This window comes from Panthera uncia (genome assembly GCF_023721935.1).
Source record: "Panthera uncia isolate 11264 chromosome A1 unlocalized genomic scaffold, Puncia_PCG_1.0 HiC_scaffold_17, whole genome shotgun sequence".
Taxonomy (NCBI): Eukaryota; Metazoa; Chordata; class Mammalia; order Carnivora; family Felidae; genus Panthera; species Panthera uncia.
The window spans coordinates 33,748,730-33,770,843 of record NW_026057577.1 but is presented as its reverse complement, the minus strand read 5'-3'; the positions used below and the strand labels follow the sequence as shown (position 1 = coordinate 33,770,843).

Genomic DNA, 22,114 nt, shown 5'->3' with positions numbered 1-22,114 from the left:
CAGCAGCCCCCTAGGTCATGATATCCAACAGCTCACCCCTCCTGCCCTCCCTACCACTTCATCTCCCCTGGGCCCAGCTTCCCCCCACTGCTGGAGACCTTTCCCTTTGTGACCTGTCTAGGTAATTTGGAAGGTGATTAACAGCAATCACGCTTGAGGTTGACATCCAGGCACGGTTGCTAAATTGAGGCTCACAAAGCCTCCTTGACATCCAATATGTTATATGCTTTTCCCCTTAATTAGGAGCTAAAGTGGATAAATATGAAGTTGCCATGGCAACAGCCTCCCTGGTTGGTGGAGGGATGCAGCTCAGTTTCTGTCAGCTGGCTGGCTGACATGTTGGCTGATGGACCAAGTCAGCTTCTGGGAAGGGGTGGGATGAGGCCCCCTCTCACTTTCCTGGGAATCTGCCTCCCAAGGCTCAGTTCTGGTTATTCTCTCTGTCACTGCTCATCAGATTTCACAGAAACCTGGAATGCCCGACCTGGGCCACAGACCTCAGTTGGTCTAGCTTCCTCCTGGAGCAGGTGGGGAAACTGAGGAGGAAGGTTGCTGGCTGAGGAGTGAGAGGCAGACAAGATTTAAAGCCCAGATCTCCTGACTTCTGGGCCAGAGTCCATAGTGGTTCGTAGCAGATTTGGGGTCCTAGATCCCACAGAGAATCTGCAGAAGGCCATGAATCCTCTCTTGGAATACACTTTCAGAAGGTTCATGGACCTTCTTCGTCTGTGTACCTCACCCAGCTGTTCCTCCAAAGCATTTACCATCCACAGAAACTCTTACTCTGTATTTGTGTAGAGTCTTCACTCTTTCATTTCTGCTTTCTTCCCTGTGACAGTCTTGTCTGAGATATACTTCGACCTTCTCTCTCCATCCCTACCCTTGACAAGGTGCCTCAGGCCATTCCTCCACAGGGATTCGCTGTGTATAGCCACCTTGGGCTTGGGGGCAAAGGTGGGAAGATGGGGGTGGGAGCCTTAGGAACTGCAGCTTGTGGCTGGAGGGAAGAATTTTTCCAGCTCTGCAGGTAGAGGGTGGGCTATACATTTGTTTTCTTCCTGGGAGTCAGAGGCTTGGGACTTTGGGGGGCAGTGATGGGGTGAACAAAGCCGGTCAGATCTGAGAGGTAATATCTGCAACATGGGCCTGAGATCAGCCACACAGTGGGGTTCAGGCCCAGGACTGGGCTCTGCTTTTAAATTTTCATTAACTAGAGGCACCTGGGTGGCTCACTCAAGTTAAGCTTCTGATACTTGATTTTGGCTTGGGTCATGTTCTCACGGTTTGTGGGTTCGAGCCCTGTGTCAGGTTCTGTGCTGTCAGCACAGAACCTGCTTGGGGATTCTCTGTCTCCCTCTCTGTCTGACCCTCCCCCCTCTCTCAAAGATAGGTAAATATTTTTAAAATTTCATTAACTAATAGTTAAGTACTTACTACGTGTATTTTCTCACATTATCTCATTTAATCTTCAGCAATCCTATGGGGCAGGTACTATAATTATCCAATTTTCAGACAAGAAAACAGAGATCCAGAGAGGTTTAGCCACTTCCTCTATGTCACACAGCTAGTATGTAGAGGAGTTAGGATTTGAACTCAGGTCTATCTGACTGCAGAGCTAAACTCTAACAACTAAACTGCCACCCAAAGTGCCTTTCCCTGACCCACAGGTAGTGACCATAGCAGCTGTGGAATTTAAGTCAGGGAGTCCTTCTGCTGTGAAGTAGGAACACTGGAAAATTCCACCCTCTTTGCCCCCAGCTCTGCTGCTGGGCTGGTGAAGGAGAGACTATGGGTTCATGCCTCATACCAGTCTCCCAGTGAAGAAGAGTAACAGAGGTCAAGATGTTTAAATCTTGAAGCAGGAAATGTGGGGGGTGGGGGCTCCACTCACGGAACCCGCAACAGAAAGTATCACAGAGCTACCTAAGTCCTATTTCAGGAGATTCTACTATGTCAGGTAAACCTAGTGCAGTGCCAGTGTTTGGGCAGAGAGAGGAGGCAGCACTTCCTCCCCAGCCCCAATCCAGAGTATGTCCCTTCATCCTATCCATCAGGCCCAGCACCTGTGCTGGCAGGTGGGAGGGAGCACCATCCTGCCTCCCTGAGGAGTTGGGCTCCTCCTGCCCCCCTCCCCCCTGCACCACGTGCTATGGGTGCTGGCAGCAGGAGCTGGGGCTGGTGGCTTGGCCCCCGAACTTCCTTTCCTTCCAGTTCTGACTAAAAATAGAGACGCAAGGACGCAGCTCATTCTGTCAGACAGTGTGGTGGGGGGATGCCTGTGCAGACATAGCTTCCCCCTTCTTGGCACATGAGCCTCAGCTGCCAGTTTCCCCCCCATACACCTTCTGCCTCCCCCAACCTTCCTTTGCTGTGGCAGCCCTGGCCCAGGACACAGGGTTGGGGTGGAGAGGATTTGCTGCTTTCCCCAAAGCCTCTTCAGGAACATTCTCATTTGTCTCTGACTTTAGGGGTGGGGGTGGGGGTGGGGGGTCCAGGTCAGGGCTACAATCTAGAGGAGTAGAACACCTGACTTCAGGATTTCCTGCCCCTCTTCCTCCAAGCCATGTAAGGTGTGGGGGCAGGGCTATCAGGACCCGGCCCCCTCCATACCTTTCAATATTGGAATAATGCCCAGAAGCCCAGACAGCTAAATGGAGCAATCTCAGTGGTAGCAGTGGGGGAGGGGAGCATGTGCTCTAGGAATGTCTTACATTTCTCAGGGAGGATGCCTTTCAAGCCCTAGGGTCCCTCCTGCCTCTTGGCCTTCCTGCAGGTCCTCTCCTGTGGTGATTGAGAGAAACCATTGCTGACTTAGTCCCATATTTGGATGCTCCCTTCCTACAGGCAGTGGCACCAGCAGAGAACCCCTGGACGGGTCTACAGTAGGGGTTAGGGGAGGAGCCTGGCATCCTCTGCCTTTTCCCTCTGGCACCCCACTCCCCACTCCAGCTGCCCAGACTGGAGCTCTACTCAGGGAGAAACACACACACACACACACACACACACACACACACACACACCCCTTCCTGAACACTGCATGAATTTATAAGCACACACCACGTCCTGAGGGCATGAAAAGCTGGTGCTGGGCTAGGGACAAGGACAAAAAAGATGCCTCTGCTATGGATCCATGCCCCCAAGGGGATGACTTTCTCCTGGGACAGAGACCAAGCCTGAAACCACCTCCGATCCCCCACCCCTACCCCAATCCCAATCTAGGCACATGAAAGACTCTAGATCTCTGCTGGTTCAATCACACATGGGGTGACAAGTGGGAGAGAGGAAGCAGTTTGCTGTGTATCCCCAGTACCTGGAACAGTGCCTGGCACACAGTAGGTGCTCAGAAATATCTGTTGAATGAGTGCCTGAAGGAATGAATAAATGATTGAACAGATGCAGTCAGGACCCAAGACAGGAAGGGAATCATTAAAGCCATCATTAGGGTACTTTCGCAACAGGACTGGACTAACAAATAAGAGAGCCAAGGGCATGCTAATAATTCGGTGCCTCTTCCAACCAACACTCTTTCAATATTTGTTCAATATTTATTTGGAAAAGACGCTGTGTAGGGACTGGGCAGAAAGCTCCCCCCTACCCCCCGGAGTGCAGGCTGCAGCGCTCAGCCTTTCTTCCATCAGCCAAAACAATTCAACTCTGGTCCTAACCTTGCCAGTTGTACTGAGCTACACCGAAACCCTTTGGTTCTCCAGGTCTCCCCTCCTCCTAAAGGAGTTTAATGAACAATTGTCCTAGTCTGAGCACCCCATGGGAATCTCACCTCTGTGCCTGGCAGCTTATGGAAGTGTTCCTGCCAACCCCCGCCCCCCACCCGGAGGCTCAAACCTAGTAAATGCTCTTTTTTAAATACTCTTTTCCGATTCGTTAAGTGACCACTGAAGCTTTAGTGCTCCGTAGAGATGGGTGCCCCAGGCAGCTGCCTGGTGGGCCTCCCTCCATTGGATCTCCTCTCCAGGTGACTAAGGAGGGGAAAGGCATGGAAGAGGGTGCTTACTCAGTGCCCTCTTCAGCCCCTAACAACCCCCAATCCCCATACCTACGAGGGAAGGACAGGATGGGTAGGTAGAGTGTGTGGAAGAGTCGAACCCCACTGTCTGTAGCTCTGAGCAGGTAAGAGGAGAGTGACCAGCAACTAGAAGGGATTCCTACCCCTTCCCAGTGAGCTCCAGGGGCAGACTCACTACTCTCTTGGCCGCATTCTGCACGATAGTGTCCTGAGCCTTGTGAGCCAGCCAGTGCAAGCGAGCCTGGGGTGGATGGCATTGGAGCTGCTGAAGTAATGCTGTCTGACTTACATTCCCTGGGGATGTCCAGGGAAACCAGATGTCTGGCCAATGAGGTGATCGCCGGAGCAAAATCTTTAAGTAAATACATAGTCACTCACTTCCTTTTCCTCTACACTGCTTGCCCCACCCTCCTCTGCTTTTTGTACCCAGCCCTCCCTTCCTACCTCTGCCTACCTGCCCCCTGGACCACAGCCTCCCTGCCACTCCCTTCCCAGCCCCCAACCCTACAACCAGCTTCTCCATCCTCCCTTCAGCCCCCTGCCATCTAAGGAGCATAAAAGGAAACCTCAGAGCACCTGTACAAATGCATAAATACAAACATTAACATTGTTTCCTGAGCACTCACTGTGTGCCAGGTACTGGGCTAAATACTTGTTTATGTACATTATCTCATTTACTCTTCACAGCAACCTTGAGATGCGGGTACCATACATCATTCAGGGTAAGGATCTGAGATCAGAGTCCCAACCTTGTCATTTACCAGCTGTGTGACTTTAGTAAAATCACTTAACCTCTCTGAGCCCTTGTTTCCTCATCTATAAAATGGGGAGATCAATAATACCTACCCTCTATGGCTGTGTGAGGATATAAAGAAAGAAAGTGCTTAGCACAGTGCTTGGCACATAGTCTGGCTGGCTCATGCCACTGTTATCATTATTTTTATCCTCTTTTTAGGTGAGGAAACCAGGGAGCTTAAGTCATGTGCCAAGGTCACATGTGGCTAGAACAAGGCAGAATCAGAGTTTGAACCAAGTCTTCCCAGTCTTGTCTGAGGGTCTGTAAACTGGGACTGGGTCAGATATCCTATCCCTTTCCCCCCAGCATCAGAGGCCCCTCTTTTTCCTTGCCTGTGGAAAGGAAACTAGAACTCAAGGAGCTGGAGTGAGCCTCCTGGATCCCTAGTGACAGCCAACATCCCACAATGCTCTCGGGAATGTGTGCACACACGCCCACCTGCAAGGCCCAGAGGAATCCAGGCTTTAGACTTGAAAGGTAATTCAATCCACCGTGTTTCCTCCCCTCCCCCGCAGCACTGGGTGTTCCTGACAGCAGTGACACAGACCCAGTTTCAGAAGACCAACCCCACAAGTGCAAAGCCTGTGTGGCCTCGCTCACAGGCCGCCCCCCTTGGTGCAGCACATGTTCCCCTTACTGGAGACACAGCCCACCCCTGGCCTCTCCATACCTCCTCTGGCCTTGACAACTCTCCACCCTTCCTCAGCTCCCCCAATGTGTAGGCTCCTTGTTCCTGACCCTTGCCCTCAGACCCCAGACCCCAGACTCAGGGTCACTTGTCATTGAAATGGACAAAGACTGCCCCTGTGTGTCTCCCTTCACCTACCACCTCTAATCCCATCCCCAGCCCTTTCTTTCCATCCAGTGGTCCTGCCCAGCCTGGGCTCGCAGCCTGGTGCCCAGCACTTGGGACTGTCACAGGAGGAGGCCTAGAGCAACTCAGAGCTCCTATTTAATTAATAATGAGTAATATGTCAACATGTGATTAGAGGAGGAGGGCATGTGGCTGTGCTCCACGGCCCCTGCCCTGGGGGAGTCCCTCCACACATGCCCCTGCATGCCTCCAGACTCCCATCTCTGGCCAGATTCCCCTCTCGCCCACCCTCTCAGGTTCACACTGGGTCCTGGGGCTGGCTCTCTGACTGGTAGTCCCCATTCATCCAGCCCTCAGGACCTTCCTCACTGAATGCTGCCCCAACAACTTGTCCCCTGTTCTCCACTTGCCAGAAGGCACTCATTCTCTGCAGTCATGGGGGTCCCAGACTCTCCTGGCATCACAACTTTGTGAGGTGCCAGGCCAGTCCCCCATTCCCACCTAGGCCTTGAATGCTTGGAACAAGAAGTTCCACAAAAGAATGCACAGCAAGTCAAGCCCCACATCCCTTCTGCCTCCTACATTTGGCTCCTGTATTCTGTTTCCCTCCATTTTCCTCACTCACCCAGGAGGGGGACCCTCCAGAGACCCTCCCCATCTCAGGCAGTCCCCTGTCCTCTTCCTCTCAACTTCTGTGAGAACTTCTTGGTGATAGGAAGGCAGCATCCCCTCTCCCTCCCTGCCCTCCACACCCCAGTGCAGTGGCCTAGGGAGGAAAGCATGCCCAGGTTAGAGTGTCTCCCTCTGGTTTGTCTGGAGGTGGGAGCTGCGGAGGGAGAGCCCCACTGCCACATGTTAGCGGGCACCTCTTTAATGATGGGCGTGGCTCACATTTCCCAGTAGTCTAGTTAGCACTTCTACCATTACTCGAGCCCTAGGGACCTGCTCGATCAGATTTATCCCTGGCCCCTCCCCAGAACAGTTTTTGGTATTTTCACCAGCTCTCCTGACATGGCACATATGCTCCCCACACACACACTCCCACCCAGCACTGTGGGGCAAAGGGCCTGGCACAAAGTATCAATTAGCTACAAACATGGCAACAAACAAGATCAACACTTACATGGGGCACTTCCTGTGTGTGAGGCAAGGGCCTGGCAAGCCTTGGCCTGCTCATTCACACAGCAGCCCTCAGGAGTCCTGGGTGTAGCACCCCGCTCTTCACCAGGAGATATTTGGCCCTCATGGTTACTGATGGAGGGCAATAAGTAGGTGAGAGGAGTGAAACCAGGGGTGATGGGGTGTCAGGAGCAGGAGAGGGTTCCAGAAAGTGGTGTGAGGAAGGGGTGAGGAGTGGAGGGAAAAAGTGTGTGAGGAGTGAAGGGTGTAAGCCCAGGAGCAGTGAAGTGCAAGGAGTGAAACAGGAGGTGAGGGGTGTGTCAGGTATGGGAGAGGGTGTATGGGGGAGTGGTATGAGCCCAGGTAAGGGAAGGAGAGGAGGTGAGGGGTGAAAGGGCAGTATGAGGATAAAGTAGGAGGTGGAGAGAGTGTCAGGTGTGTGTGGGTGTGTGAGGTGGAGGGCGGGGAGGCGTGAGGGGTGTGAGGGGTGAAAAGGCAGTGTGAGAACGAGTGGGAGGGGGAGGGCGTGTCAGGTGTGCAGGGGTGTAAGGGGCACAAAGTGGTTGAGGGAGAAAGTGAGAAAGGTACACAAAGGTGTGAGGATTCTGAAGATTCCTGAGGATCCAGAGGACCTGAGCAGGGGAGAGGAGTGGAGGGAGAGGAATACGGGTAACAAGGGGAGGGGTGGGTAGGTCTGAGGAGTTTTGACAGTTTGGCTTTTGTCCCTGTCCACATCCCCAGCTGCTGCAGCCCTACCAGACCTGGCTTCACTGCCAGGCTCATTTCAGGGATGGGTGGAAATTTCCATTTCAGCAAAATCCATTTGTAAAGCCCTAGAGCTTTGAGCCTCATTCTGCTCTGCCTGCCTGGCTCTGCCTGCTTGGCTTTGGCCTGCCCAACCAGCCCTACTCTCTACCCCAGACCTCCCTCTGCTCTCCCTCCCCAGCAGGCAGGATTTGGTTTCAGTGCCTGGCCTCCCCCAGACTCCACCCCAATCCCATCACTATAGCCTACAGAGGAGCCCACACCTGCTGAGCATTTTGACATCTTGGGGTGCCCCCCAGGGTCTGGCAGTTTCCCCCCAGGAAACTGTTCACTGTCTTGCCCTCAGTCAGAGTACCCTCTGATCACAGTCTGTCCTCACTGGCCCCCTTCTTCAAAATACACCTTTTCATTTTATAAATAGGAAAATGGAGGTCCAGCAAGGAAAAGGCACTTATTTGTCCAGAGCCACACAGCTGGTTAGTGTGCACAGCCAATGTTACCCACTTGCCTAGAGGTGGAATTTTAGGGGGAAAAAATCATGCAAACTTAGGTTCGAATCCTGGCTTTGTTGAAGAGGTATGCCTTCAACAAGTGGTTTTACTTCTCTGCACCTTATTTTGCTTATCTACTAAATGGGGCTCATGACCATTGTCATGACCAGGCTAGTGTGAGGATGGTGAGGTGACCATAGCCACATATAGCAAAGTGGGGGTGGGTAGTAAAAGCCTCTGGGCCCTCAAGTTCTCAGGGCAGGCAGGAGCAAACACCAGTTCCAGATTCTTTTCCTTGGTCCACCCTTTTCCCAGATCCACAGAAACTGCAGTGACCGGCAGGGATGACAGGGCCAGGGACCGAGGCTCTGGGTGGGAAGATGAGCTGCAGCCTCCTGGGGTAGATGACAAACAGCTTGGGTTGTCTCACTCAGGCCTCTTAGCAGGCTTTCCTCCTGAGTCCATAAAAAGTGGCCACTCTGGGGAGCCAAAACATAAGAGACTCTTGAAAAGTGAGAACCGGTTGAGAAAGGGATGACGGGGAGTGGGAGGGAGGAGTGGGTGGGTGATGTGTATTGAGGAGGGCACCTGTTGGGATGGGCACTGGGTGTTGTATGGAAACCAATTTGACAATAAATTTCATATTTTTTAAAAAAGTGGACACTCTGGACTCAGGGAGGACAGGTGAGTCCTGCGTGTCCAAGCCAAAGTTGTACATCAGAAGAAAGGCTAAGCTCCCCACAGGCAGGGCAGGGTCTGTCTTCCTCACTTCTGTACCCTGGCACAGCATGTGGCAGAGAGGTTTTACCCCTCAGGCCCTGCCACAGCTAGAGGCAGCTCAGGACAGATCTTAGTAGCCAGTATAGAGAAAGCACAAAGGGCCACCTGACCTAGGCTGCACTCTACCCAAGTACTATGTCCTAGGCACACCATGTGGCACATGCCCTGGCACATGTTGGAGCCAGCCTCAGCTCTAGCACGTGTCCTAGCACACCCTCCAGCTGCTGGCCTCCTCCCCTCAGCCCCCTCAGGAATCCCAGGCCCCATCTGCTCCACTTCCCTGTATCTCCCCTGAACATCTGGATTGCTTCTGAAATCTGGCTCCTGGCTCCATCCAGAGGGAACTGCTAGGTGGAAGAGGAGACTCCTGGGTCCCATTAGTTCTGAGCTGGGGCCAGGGAAGTCTCTTCCTGACCCCTCACACCCACCCTGCAGCTGCCAGAATGAACAGGCCTAATAGGTCCTGGTCCTGGTCCGTACCTCCTACTTTCCCTACCTTTGGGCACCCCTCACCTGTAGGGGTTGTAACTATGCCCTTCTCTCATCTACACATAACATACCTACACAGCCTCCCAAAGTCTGCCTAAGGGCAATTCCATTCTCTTGAAAAAAATATGATCTGAATGTATTTAATATCACTGAACTGTGTATACTTAAAAATGGTTAAGATGGTAAATGTACAAGTACTTTACCACAATTAAAAAATTGAAAAAAAATACCTCAAACCCTAATCTATTCATTTGTTTAGCTTTGTACTCTACGTACAAAGGTTCCCAGAACATCCCAGCAAGAGCTGTCCTCCAGAATCTCACACCCCAGAGCCCAGGCTGTCCTCCCCCCTCCCATTCTTTTTGATGTGGTAGTGGGGGGCCTTTGGTCCAGGGTAGCAGTATTTCTGAGTCCCAGTTCAGAGTCACCCAGGCTAGGAGGGCCAGGCTGGGAATAAGCCTCACTTTCATCTGTGCCTTTCCCTCCACTATCTCTCCCTTACTTCCACCTCACCAGCTCTCTCCTACTCTCTCCTGGCAATCCAATTCTTTTGGGAGAGGGCCTTACCTATGTAGGATGCTCTCCATGGTCCTGAACCACCAGGTCTGGGGTCAGGCTTGCTTCTTCGTAGCTTTGAGGAGTCACTTTGTTGATCACTCCTGGCCAACATCTCCACGGCATACTGACCCCGGTAAGGAAGGAAATAAAAGTGGAAGAGAAGGCAGTGGAGAGACAAATAGAGACAGAGCGTGTGAGACACGTAAGGACAGAGAAAGGGATCACCATGAGACTGACAGGAGAAAAAAAGTGACTATTGTTCCTTCTGAGGAAGGTTATCTTCTCTCTTGATAGTTGGGTGTGGGTCAAGACCCCTCCCCCACCTTATGCAAATTCCAGCTCCTGTTTGACCCTGAAACTCTAGTTGTGCCACCTTCCAGTTCCTTCCTTCACCCTCTGTCCTTGGCCCCTCCCTGACTTGGGGTAGCTGTGGGTTGGCAACCACTGCTAGTACTGGTCCTAAAGGCTCAGCTGTTGCTGCCTTCTTCCTGAAAGCTGAGAGAGAAGACCTCTTTCCAGACTTCTCTCATCCCCTGCTTCTCCAGGAGCAGACTGGGGCACAGAAGGCCTGTTCAGTCACCCTAAAAACACCACCCCCAGTCCCCTCCTGAAAGGAGGGGTGCCTATAGCACTAGGGGAAGGGAGGGAAGGCGTTTACAGACAGACCCAGCCTGGGAGCCCCCAAGGACAGCTCCTGGGAGGAAGGAGCTAGGGAAACAGAAAAGAGTGGAAAGCGGTTTCCTCTAGGTTATGGCTGTTATTATTTATTTATTCATGTATTTTTTATTAAGCAGGAGATGTCGGCCTAATGAGCAAGAAGCCCAACAGGCTCTGAGGGTGGAGCTGGGGATAATGGGGTGCTACACACACACACACACACACACACACACACACACACACACACACTATCCCCCACATGCACACAGGATCTCCTCTCCAGCTGTAGGGGACCACCTCAATGGCTTGAAGTCCCTAGAAGGCTTTCCTCTTCCAGCTCCCTCCCTCACCACTGCACCTCTACCTGTACTAGAGGGCCCCCCCAGCACACATCATGTCTCTACCCCATCCCCCTATCAGACTGGGACAGACTTTTCTCTCTCCTCTCCAGCCTTACCGGGCTCTGCGGATGCTAGAACCAGAGATGGAGTCTTGGAAGGGATTCTCCTTAGAGAATCCTCTTCCTGTACCTGACCTTTTAATATCCCATTTGATCCCCAATTGACCCCCCCCCAAATTCTTTACAATTGGTCAGAACCCAGTTTAGGGTCACACATGGCATCTGATCATTATGTGCATTAAATTCTTTAAGATGATGCATTCTCCCTGCTTTTTTTTTTTCTGGCCACTGACCTATGAAACATTCAGATCAGTTTCCCTATAGAATTTCCCTTCTTCGAGTGTCTGGTTACTTCCTTGTGCTGGTTTACTTCCTGTAAACCAGAAGTTAGATCTAAGGGCTAGAATAATTCAAGTTAAATGTTTTTAGCTAGAACACATGTGAGGTAATGTCATTTACTTCACTTTGCATCATGTCAGAAGACACATAATATTAATCTTTCCACCATTAGAAACACTCAGAGAGACACCAGCTGATGATAGTTATGATTTTCTTCCCACCTTGTTTCTAGAAAATAACATTTGTGGGTTACCCTGGCTCCAAACAGATGTTGATTTCCCCAACAACCATTCTCCTAATGTTTTTTAATGCTAGTCCATAATCTTTGCCTGATTATGGATTAAAAATTTTTTTCAATGTTTGTTTTGAGAGAGAGAGAGAGTGGGGGAGGGGCAGAGAAAGAGTGGACAGAGGACCCAAAGAGGTCTCTGCACTGACAGCAGAAAGCCCGATGTGGGGCTCGAACTCACGAACCATGAGATCATGACCTGAGCTGAAGTCAAACGCGTAACCAACTGAGCCACCCAGGCGCCCCTGATTATGGATTTTTAAAGATGAGAAAACTGAATTTCAGATTGGGAAAGTCCCTCAAGCTCACACAATCAACAAACTAGGAATCTGTCTAGTAGTCAAGTTTTTGTCGTCTTTCCTATCACACTGAGTCAGGTGCACATTAGGTGCCTCGTACACATTTAAGTGAAAATCTGTGAGGAAAGGGATTCCCCTCTCTGTAAACTAGTCTGACCAGAAATGGAAAGGCCCAACCCTACTCCATGCCACTAACAATAGTGCCAATGAGGCAGCTTAGCATGGGCCATGTGGTAGCATGTACTAAAATTAGCTTCTTTGATCCTCCCAACAAACCTGCAAAGTATACATTATTACTACCGTTCCCCCCATTTTACAGGTGAAGAAAATGAGACCCCAAGAGGTAAAGTAGTTGCCTAAGGCCAAAGAGTTAGTGATCAATGAAGCCAGGATTAGTTCTTATGACCCTAAATTCTGAGCACTTTACAATCACCCTGATCTAGCCTCTCAAGCTGGTCTTCCTCCATCTTGAGACTAAAGAGTCTCAAGTTTTAACTAGCAAGAGAGTCTCTGCCTTATGTGGGCTGATACTGACGCTGCTGACAGTTCTATAGCCATCTGTCAGCATTAACCAGGGCATCAGAAGTTCCCTGGGTCTCCTCTGCTGGCTTCTACCCACCAAGCAGCTCTCTCCAGCCCATGAACTTGCCGGAATCTCACCTGGTTCCTCTAGCCCCTTCACCCAGTTAACCCCTTCCACACTCCATCCCCCCACTCCCCCACTGTGCCCACTCTAGGGCTTAATGTCCTCATCAGAGTCCTTTACACTTGCACAACAACCCACAGTTTATGAAACACTTCCTTTTTCTCACTGGAGCCCGCACAACTATTCTGTGAAGGAGGCAGGGATTATGGGCTCCATTTTACAGATGTAGACATTGAGGCTTAGTAAGGAAAGCTCTGGGCCCAGAGTTGCCCTCTAGTCAGCATTTTCAAAGAGGGATCTCAGTGCTCCTGCCATCTCAGGACCAACCCCAGAAAATTATATTTTGCTGCTGTTTGGAATGAGAGGCTTGTCTCAGGCCGGGGCAAGGGGTGGGGCTGTGGCCTAAGCTCATCTGGGCCTGGAGCAGGGGCCATGGGGTCAGCTCTGTATCTTCCAGCCCCCTCAGGGATCAAGTCTCTGAAATGTCACCAGCACCTAGGGCATCCTGGGAAATGTCAACAAATGCTGATTTAGGTCTCTTAGTAGAGGCAGAGTCACCCTCTACCATTTCTCAGGAGCAGAAGCCAAAGAGCCCTTACAGTGAGCCCAACCCCACCGTTTTATAGTTGGAGGAACTGAGACCCAGACTCACAGAGCAAGCTGGTGGTTTTTTTCTCTGGAAACACTGAGGGTCACTGATGGATGTCCACTCACCCACCCTATTCCTCATTCCCTCTTACTTTCTATCTTCCTCCGAGCTTGGAGCCTGTACCCCTTTGAGTCAAGACACTGATTTCCAGCAGCCAGAGAAGAGGGAGGGCCTGGGGAGCTGTTCAGGACTGTGGGCTTGGCATTAGGGGCTACACTATGGAGAACAGTTTGAGCCAGCACCATGCAGGCCTCTGTCCTCCGCACCCCCTCACTTCACTGACACCTGGACCAGGCTCTTCCAGAAGAGAGAAAATAAAGGTCTTGCTGAATGGCAGAGCGTGGGCTGACAGTAGTCTCCATGTGCTCTGGGAACCTGCCAACCTCTCCAGCCCCAAAGTAGCCAGCACTCCTGCCATCTCTCAACCTCCTCTGTGGGAGCCCGTTGCTTCATGATTCCTACACCCTACCCAGGCAAGGCTGCTTCTTGCCTTGGCCCAGTTAGTGCTACTAAGGCTCTGCCCATTCATTTTCACCTTTACCGGTGAAAGGACCCCACCTCCCATCTCAGGGACTCCTCCCTAGGGCCTTGGGGAGTCTGGGTCCCCTGTTTTCAGCTGCAGAGTTCACAGACTTTCCTGGCCCTCTCCTACTTGTAGTATACGGTGAGGCTGTGTCCTCTCTGTGCTGTGTCTGTCTCTGTTTGCACTGAGAATAGTGAAGGGAGGGCCTGTCTGCATTTGTGCTTATCCTCCATACTTGCCATATCACAGGTGCACAGTCACTGAGGAAATAAATACTGAGGTCCCAGATCAGGCCTGAACATTACTTGATAGTCTGCATTTCCACCCTAGAACAATTTGCAGCTGGTCTTCCCCATACAGACTATAAGATCCTTGAGTGCAGAGATCATGTCTTCCTGATACACTTCTACATCCTTAGTGATTAACTCAGTACTTGGCCCACAGTAGGCACCTAATAAATCTTCATGCATGGGAATATGTAAATGGATGGGTGGACAGATGGACAGACAGACGATGGATGAACACCAATGAATGAATGATCTAGGCAGGTTATTTTTTTATCCTCTTAATATGGTGGGAAAATGAGACAGAGGATGGAAACCTGGAAAAAGCTTCCCAGATGTTACATGGTGGAGTCAGGATTTTAATGCAAGGAAAGCTAGCCCAGGAAGCTTGGACTACTGACCAGGGAGTAAGGTGACAGAGGTGGGGTGGGGGGGTCGGATGGAAAAGCCTCAGGGCTGAAGGCAAGGCAGAGGGAGCCTCTGCCCAGGGGGAAGGACTTTCCTGGAATTATCTTGCTGCCAGATGGAGAAGCAGGGAAGCCTAATTGTTTTTTTCAGTTCCAGGAGCTGGGTCCATAAATCATGACTCCATTTAAGACAGGGGTACCTCCTCTCTGGAGACCTAGGTGTGACTTGATGTACATTCCTAGTGACATGCGGAGGCTTGCAGCCTCCATATGCAGGTGCCATGCCACCCTTGCCCAGACTAGAAGGCACCACTCAATAGGGCCTGCCAGTCTGCTGTTGTGTGTGAGGTATGCAGCCCTGTAGGAGGAGCAGGTGGGGGAAGGGGCCCAGGAAAGGCAGAGAGCCCAGGAAGGGAGAGAATGGGAGAGTGGTGAAGGCTCTAATAGCCTTCCTTTGGTGAAGTCAATCTCATTTACCATTTATTGAGTGCCAACCTTGTGCCAGACACTGTGCTGAGCACTCGGACCCTCAGGATGGCTCATATGTGTGTGTGTGCATGCGTGCGTGCGTGCATGTGTGTGTGTGTGTGTGTGTGTGTGTGAGAGAGAGAGAGAGAGAGAGAGAGAGAGAGAGAGAGAGAAAGAGAGAGGCAGGCAGCTACAGAGACAGTAATCACAACATGGGTGATAAGTGCTTGAGAGGGATGTACAAAGTGCTCTGGGAGCTCAGAGCACCAGGCCATTAATTCTTCCCCTTAAGAATTTAAGGTGGGGAAAGATTTTGGAACACTTCACAGAGGAGGAGGTGTTTTGGCTGGATTGGGTCTTTTCAGAGGCTGGAAGAGGAAGGGAAGGGTATTTTAGGCAGGAGAGCATGTGCAAAGGCAGGGGCTATGAAAGTGGAAGGAGAAAACTTGTGTATGACTAGAGCAGAAGGGAGGCAGGAGGAGAAACTGGACAGTGAGCCTCCGGCTAGCATTTGCGAGGCCATGAATGGTCCTACTAGACAGCTTGGACTTGATCCAGTCGTGGGCAAAGGGGAGCCATTGAAGAATTTTAAGCAGGGGTGTGACAGGACTAGATTTGTGTCTTAGAAAGCCTTCTCTTGGGGGGATAGAATGAACCAGGACCGTGGCCAAGGGGCAGAGAGAAGGGAATGGATTCTGGAGTTATTGTGGAGAAAAATGGGCAGGACATTTTCCTTCCTAGGTAATTATTTTGGACTTTCCTGCCTTTCTACCCAGGCTCCATGTTTCCCTGGGGAAGGAGCTGTTCCCTCCTTTCTCTGTGTCTGGTGCAGACTTCTGCATTCACAGAGCTGAATTACAGGGTCTGATTGACTGACAAGAACGGAGCAGTAGAACTGGCTCCCAGTGGCTGGAGAGTCCTGCTCTGAGGATGAGCTGGTGACTTCTCTCCAATTCAGTCCACAAGCCCCAGAGCAGGGTGAGGCTTAACCCAGTCCTCTGGGGAATGTCCATGAGGTCCTACCCTCCCTCCCTTCCCTTCTTTTCCTTTCCTCCCTCCTCCTCCTCCCCAGAGCCCAAGCCTTCTTGCTGGGAGGCTCTCAGAGCTAGCAGAGCTGTGGATGAAATGGTTCGGTGGCTCCAGCCCAGCTGCTGCCATGGCAACCAGGCTGCCTGCCAGACCCACAGTCAGGAGCAGACCCAGCATTCCTGCTGCAGAACTACAGTTCCCAGAATGCAAAGCACCTGGGGCTAGAAGAGAAATCCACCTCTTAGATGGGTATCCAGTAAGAGTCTTCCAACCAGAAAGAGGACACATATGAGCACCACCAGAGAAACACAGGACAGAATAGGGGAATCTGGGGGGTCAGAAAGCAAGGCATACTTCTGGAGGGAAGTCTGGGAACCCCTCCTTAACAGTGGCCCACTGGACAGCCCAGAAAAAGGCCAATGGCTATAGGAAAGTGCAAAGGCTGGCGATGGGTACTTAGTCTTGGTTTTGCCACCAACCTGTGCTGTTGCTTGAAAACTGTCTTTCAAAAACTACTTCTCTTGTTCTCCACTAGCACCTTTGTGGTCTGAGCCCAGATGGCTGCAATGCACTACTTATTGGTCTTTTTGCCTCACTCAAGCCCCTCCCTTCCTTCTTCATACTGAAGCCTGAGTGACCTTTTCAAAATGCAATTCTGATTATATCACTGCTGCCTGTGCCTGCCCCCCTGCTGTTTAAACTCTTCAGCATTTAAACCCTTTGCTCTGAGAAGAAGAAAAAAATCCCTTACCTCACCTGACAAGGCCCTGCATGGTTTGGCTTCTGCTTGCTGTCCAGCCTCCCCCTTCACCCCACAATTCCAGACCTTCTGGATTTTAGTTCTTTGTAGAATACATGCTCCTTTCTACCACAGGGCCTTCACACATGCTTTTCTGTCTCTCCAGAACACCTTTTCCTCTACTGTTGCTCCACCCACCCATCTCCATCTCAGAGAAATACCGCCTTCTCAGGAATTTCCCTGACCTACTTAACCCAACAAAATCCCCCTTTTGTGTACCCTTGTTGCCACCACAAACCTCTATAAAGCACCTGTCACAGTTGCATACAGTATTTGTATGATTATTTGACAACTATCTATCTCTCCACCAGATTGCAGCCTCTGTGAGAGGAGGAAGAGTGACTTTTTGTCTACCAGGGCATCTTCAGGGTCTACCACTGTGCTTGACACATCACTGATGCTCAAGAGCCATTTATTGAACAAGTTGCTCTGTTTAAGCCGCAGTCTTCCCAGCTGAATGTCCACTACATGCCAGGCACTGTGAGTGGTGGTGCCAGGGATATGGTAGTAGACAAGATAGGCATGGTCCCCCCTACCAGGGAGCTCACAGTCTAGTGGGGGGAAGATAGACACTGAATACATAATGACAAGAGAGCTGAGTGTTGCAAGTGGTAGAGGATGTAGAGCTGTGGTAGCACAAAGCCAGGACATCTGGAAAGGTCCAGCAAGGAAGAGAGGTAGGATTATCAGATGAAAGGGATGGAAGAGTATAAAAGAGCATTGCAGGCAGAGGGAACAGCATGAGTAAGGGTGCTACTCAGGCAGAAGAGAGCCTGGAGTGCTTGAGGCATGAAGTAAGGCCAGAGTTGCTGGAGTGTAGAATGAATGGAAGGTGGTCTTAGTTCCATCTACATGCCTTGATTTTACTAGGCAGAAGTGGCATAGAGTGAGCTATCTTTTCAAACTGGCTGGCCCTTGTGTTCTGTACTCCTCCCCCTGTTCTCAGACGCAGGTGGACGTCCAGCATAAACATACCCAGGCTATTCCACTGCTCAGGCACACTGTCCTTTACCTCCAAGAACCTACTGCTGTGTTTCAGGTGTCCTGTGTGGGCCATGCCTGTGTCTGGTATGACGGGGCTGTGACATTTGGAGTGTGTGCGCGCGCGCGCGCGTGTGTGTGTGTGTGTGTGTGTGTGTGTGGAGGGGGGCATATGCTGGGGAGGCAGTCAATCAATCCTGGAGCATACATTGCTGACAAGTCTAGGAGAGGTCTCATGAAGAGGCAGGGAGCCTGGCCTGGAGCTTGAGGGTGGTCTGCTCAGTTTGCTTGGGAAATGAAGCATGACTTACCAGCTGAAGAAACATCAACGGTTAGGGAGCAGAGGCCCCTGAGCATGGGGCAGGGAGGGGTCCTTCTCCTCCTCACATCTGTTGCTGTCTTCCTCTTCCTCTAGGATCCTGGGTTAGGTGGGGGAATTGTCCCCAGTAGGCTCCCCAAAGGAAAGGGAGCTTTTCCTTTAAACTTGGGGGCTCTCAAAGAAGTAGCTCCCAGTGTATATGTAGAATGAGGTGGCAACTTCCTGGAAATAATGGAATTTAGCTTCTTCATTCCCCTTGCAGGTAGTGCAACAACCACACGTGCATGTGTGCTCGCGCACACACACACACACACACACACACACACACACACACAGCAGCAGCAGCAGCAGCCTAGATCCCTGGCTCTGCCGAGACCTCCCTGGAGCAGGAGCCTTCAGTTCACCCATTCCCCAGAATAGTGTTTCTCAAAGTGTGAACTTCAGACCCACGGCATCAGATCATGTGGAGTACTTGTGAAGATGCATGTTGCCAGGGGGCTCTGATGCAATGAATCACGGACCACATTTTGAAAAGCTTTCTTTTGGAGGATACTTAATTCTGTCCAAAGAACTAATGAAGCATTCCCTTCCCCAGAAATGTCTCCTCAAATCCAGCCAGGGATGAAATCCTTGGCAATCCCATCCTGGATCCCTGCCAGGAGGACAAGCCAGCCCTGGTCCTTCAGACCTTTCACCTCACACAGTCAATAATATTTAGCAAAGACCTACTAGGTGCTAGGTGCTGGGGTCCTGAGAAGAACATAGCAGCCATGAATCCTGCCCTATGGGTCTTCTAATTTAGAGGTGAGGACAAATATTTTAAAAGTAAATAAATAAATAAACAAAATAATAGTGGTAATTGCTCTGAAGATGATAAAACATAGCTATCAAAGAAAGTGCCCAGGGGACCTGCTTAATTCAGGGGTTTAGGGAAGGAGGCCATCTTAGTTCTTGTGGAGAACAGCATTCTTAAAATGAAAGAAAAAAACCTTTCCTCTCCTTTTGCTACTTTTTTTTTTCTTTCCTCTTGTCTTTCTTCTCTTTACCTTGGCTTGGCTCTGTTTCTCTGGTAAGACTCCCTCTTTGTCTCCTTCATTCTCTCCTCCTCTGCTTCCCTCCCTCCCTCTCCTATTGCCTCCCTCTTCCCATCCCACCTCCTGCTCTTCTGCTCCCTCCAGAGAAATGGAAGAAACCAGATCCTTCTGCCTCTCAGGCTAGCCAGCAGTAATTGAGCTGTGGGCTTGCTCAGCAGCTGGCCCTGAGACCAGGGCTACAGGAGGTCAGAGGGGAGCTGGAGGTGGAGGGAGAGCCTGAGCAATGGGAGCAGGGAGGGGCCTAGGGAAGGAGAGGGCACTCAGAGGGGCTGGAGGTGGCTGCTGAGCCAGGTAATCTAATCATGGGGTGAGTCATAAAGATCACTCACTCCCGTGCACAGGACGGCCTATGAAATCACATTAATTTGAAGAGGGTGTAAAATCCACGGAGAATTCCCCTCTCTTCCCCACACACATGAAGATAAACTGTCTTCAGCTTCCAATATGATCTTACAACAGCTTGTCAGTGACAAAACAGCCTCAAATCCTCCCATTTATCAAACGGCCAATCCTGTTAGCAGCTTAAAAGAGACATAATTACCTGCGGCCTTTTGTGTGATTCTTTATACTAACGTCGCTTCCTTCTTCCTGGCAGCGGTCCAGAACGTGAGCTCAGAATTCATTCCTGGTGACTGGGGAGATCATCAGAGATGTTAAAGTTGGGGGACAAGAGAGGATGGTTGAGGTGGGAAGTTGTGCATTGTGGGCAAGTCTGGGCTGTGTGTTAGCACCACGGACAGAGCCAGGGCTTGGAGCCTGGGAGCAGCAGCCTGGATGGTGGGGTAAGGAGGAGCCAAGCCCAACGAGTGTGGGCAGAAGCCAGCCGGCCAGCTAGGAGCCTGGCAGGCATCTCAAGGACTAAGTTTCAGTTGCCTTTACAGAGCAGTGGAGACTCAGCCCATGGCACATCAGCACTGACAGTAGGGACAGGATGTAGAACAGGCTTGGCCTTTGGATCAGTAATTTGGGGAGACTGCCCCACCCTCAGGTAAAGCCAGGAGCTCCCTCCCTCTTTGACTCCAGTGTGGCTGACACATTTTGAGTTTCCATGACTTCAGACTCTGCCGCACTGCTATTGGGGAGAAGAAGAACGTTCCCAGATAACATTTACTGAATGCTCACTATGGGCCAGGTCCTGTTCTAAGCATTTTGTACATGTCATCTTAATTAATATAAACCTCATGAAAATCTGTTCTATTATCCCATTTTATAGGTGAGGAACCAGAAGGTAAGTGAGGACAAGTCACATATCCAGAACTAATTCAGACTCATGGTCTGCAAGCTGGGCTGTCTACAAGGCAGTCTCTGGCCATGATGAGAGATCAGTTCTGTGGCTCTGGGTTGGTGTCTCTTCCTCTCCACACTTCCTGCTATTCTTCAGCCCAGTCAAGGCAGGTATCTGCTCTCACTGCTTTGGGGAGAGGGATGGGAAAACCACATGACTGATCTTTCCTTCCATGAGAAATAAGACATCTGGAACTGGCTTCTCTCTGGCCAGAGCTGCTCTGCAATTTCATATCTTCATTCCCCCAGCCCCTCCCTCTCTCTACTGGCCCCAGGGCCCTCACCTCTACATATTTCAAGAGGCTGCCTCATCCCTCTCCTCTTACTGCCCACTGCCAACCACCTACTTGCTACCAGCTTTCTTCACACTCCTTTCCATTTTCCAGCAGGCCCAAGGGAATCCTCTGCTGGGAGAAAACCATCAGAGTCCATTTGGAAGCCAGATAAAGGGGCAGACAGTGAGACAGACAGCAAGAGACAGATGAGAGACAGAACAAAAATGAATTTTGAAGTGCTGTTGAGTTAATGATTGTGATCTAATCCTGTTGAGAGATAAAGCCAGGATTAGTAATCTGGGAGTATCTTCCAGAATTTCTAGAACTCAGCTTTAAGTCAGTTGGCTCTCTCTGCTCACCAGCCCTCCATCCTCACCCCTGTCCTCTAGAACTCCCTCCCAGACCAGCATCCTTTCCCCCATCCCACCCAGCCTCAGGGCATTCATCACTTGGGTTAGTGATTTATCAAAGACTCCGACAGTGTCTGTTGGCAAAAATCAATCTGTGAAGAATGGGACCAACTCAGGGTCCCCTGTTCTCCTGAGCCCCCCACCATCAATCTGCCCCAGAGTAACTCCATGGCTCTGACATCACCACTGCCCCCAGCCTCACCCCAACCTTGTTTGGGTCCTTTTCTGTTCTTAGAGAGAAGGGAGAGAGGGAAGGAAGAAAGAGGTGAATTAGTGTCTTCTCTCAGATGTTTATTTTGTTGTTTTTAAGCGAGAAAGTCCCAGCTCTATTAAACGCAATCAATAGTTGGCCCAAGAGAAGCTTCCCTTCTCTGAAACATTTGAAATCTGGTCAAATCATTTTGCCCCAATACAAAGTAATTTATCAATTTCAAAACCCTTCTAATCAGTAGAGACTATGGAGTTCCCACTCCTGCCATCTTCAGCTGCAGTGTGCATACACACACACACACACACACACACACACACACACACACACTGTGCACAATGCACAAACTCCTCTATTCTCTCTGGACACCCCCCCCCTTCCTCCTTCCTCCATCTTACCTCCCAGGGACTACAGAATGTCCTCCCCCTCAGCTCAGCCTCCAGGCTGGGTGCCATCCTCAGTGTCTCCAGCCCAGCCTGTGTGCTTCTGGCCCAGAGAGACTATAGGCCCCTGCAGGTCTGCTATGCTTAGCCCTGGGGACCTGGAGGTGGGCATGTGCCCAGCCACAGAGGGCTGCTGAGTGCACTTCTCTCCACCCAGGTAAAAAACCACGTTAAGGGATTTCTGTTTATAAACAGAGCCCAGAACTGGAGCCAGTGGGCTGGGAGGGGCCTAGAGCCACCAAAATCATTCCCTAGGACCTTGGCTCTGGTCTCCAACGGGGCAAGCAGGATCAGCTGTCTGGAGAGGGGTTTGCTGGCTGAACCTGGGGATGATGTCACAACACTCTCCTGCCTCTGAAGCTGCTATTTTTGCCCTCGAGGACAGCCTGTGTCTAAAGGGAGAATGCGACAGTAGTGAAATCACCTTGCAACTCACCCTCACGCTCCTGGGGAAGAGCGGCTAGAGCCTTTGCCA

The 22,114-nt window shown here is 50.9% G+C and overlaps 1 long non-coding RNA gene across 2 annotated transcripts in view; it reads right to left on the bottom strand.

The window, feature by feature from the left end:
• Positions 1–6,199: 6,199 nt before the first annotated feature.
• Positions 6,200–22,114, bottom strand: part of LOC125934903 (uncharacterized) — a 63,336-nt gene continuing 47,421 nt past the window's right edge. For both annotated transcript variants that reach the window (XR_007461565.1, XR_007461566.1), the window contains exons 3-6: positions 19,561–19,651; positions 17,918–18,147; positions 9,846–9,960; positions 6,200–8,488 (exon numbers count right to left, since the gene is read on the bottom strand). This is a non-coding gene — a long non-coding RNA (uncharacterized LOC125934903). The remainder of the gene's footprint in view (positions 8,489–9,845; positions 9,961–17,917; positions 18,148–19,560; positions 19,652–22,114) is intronic.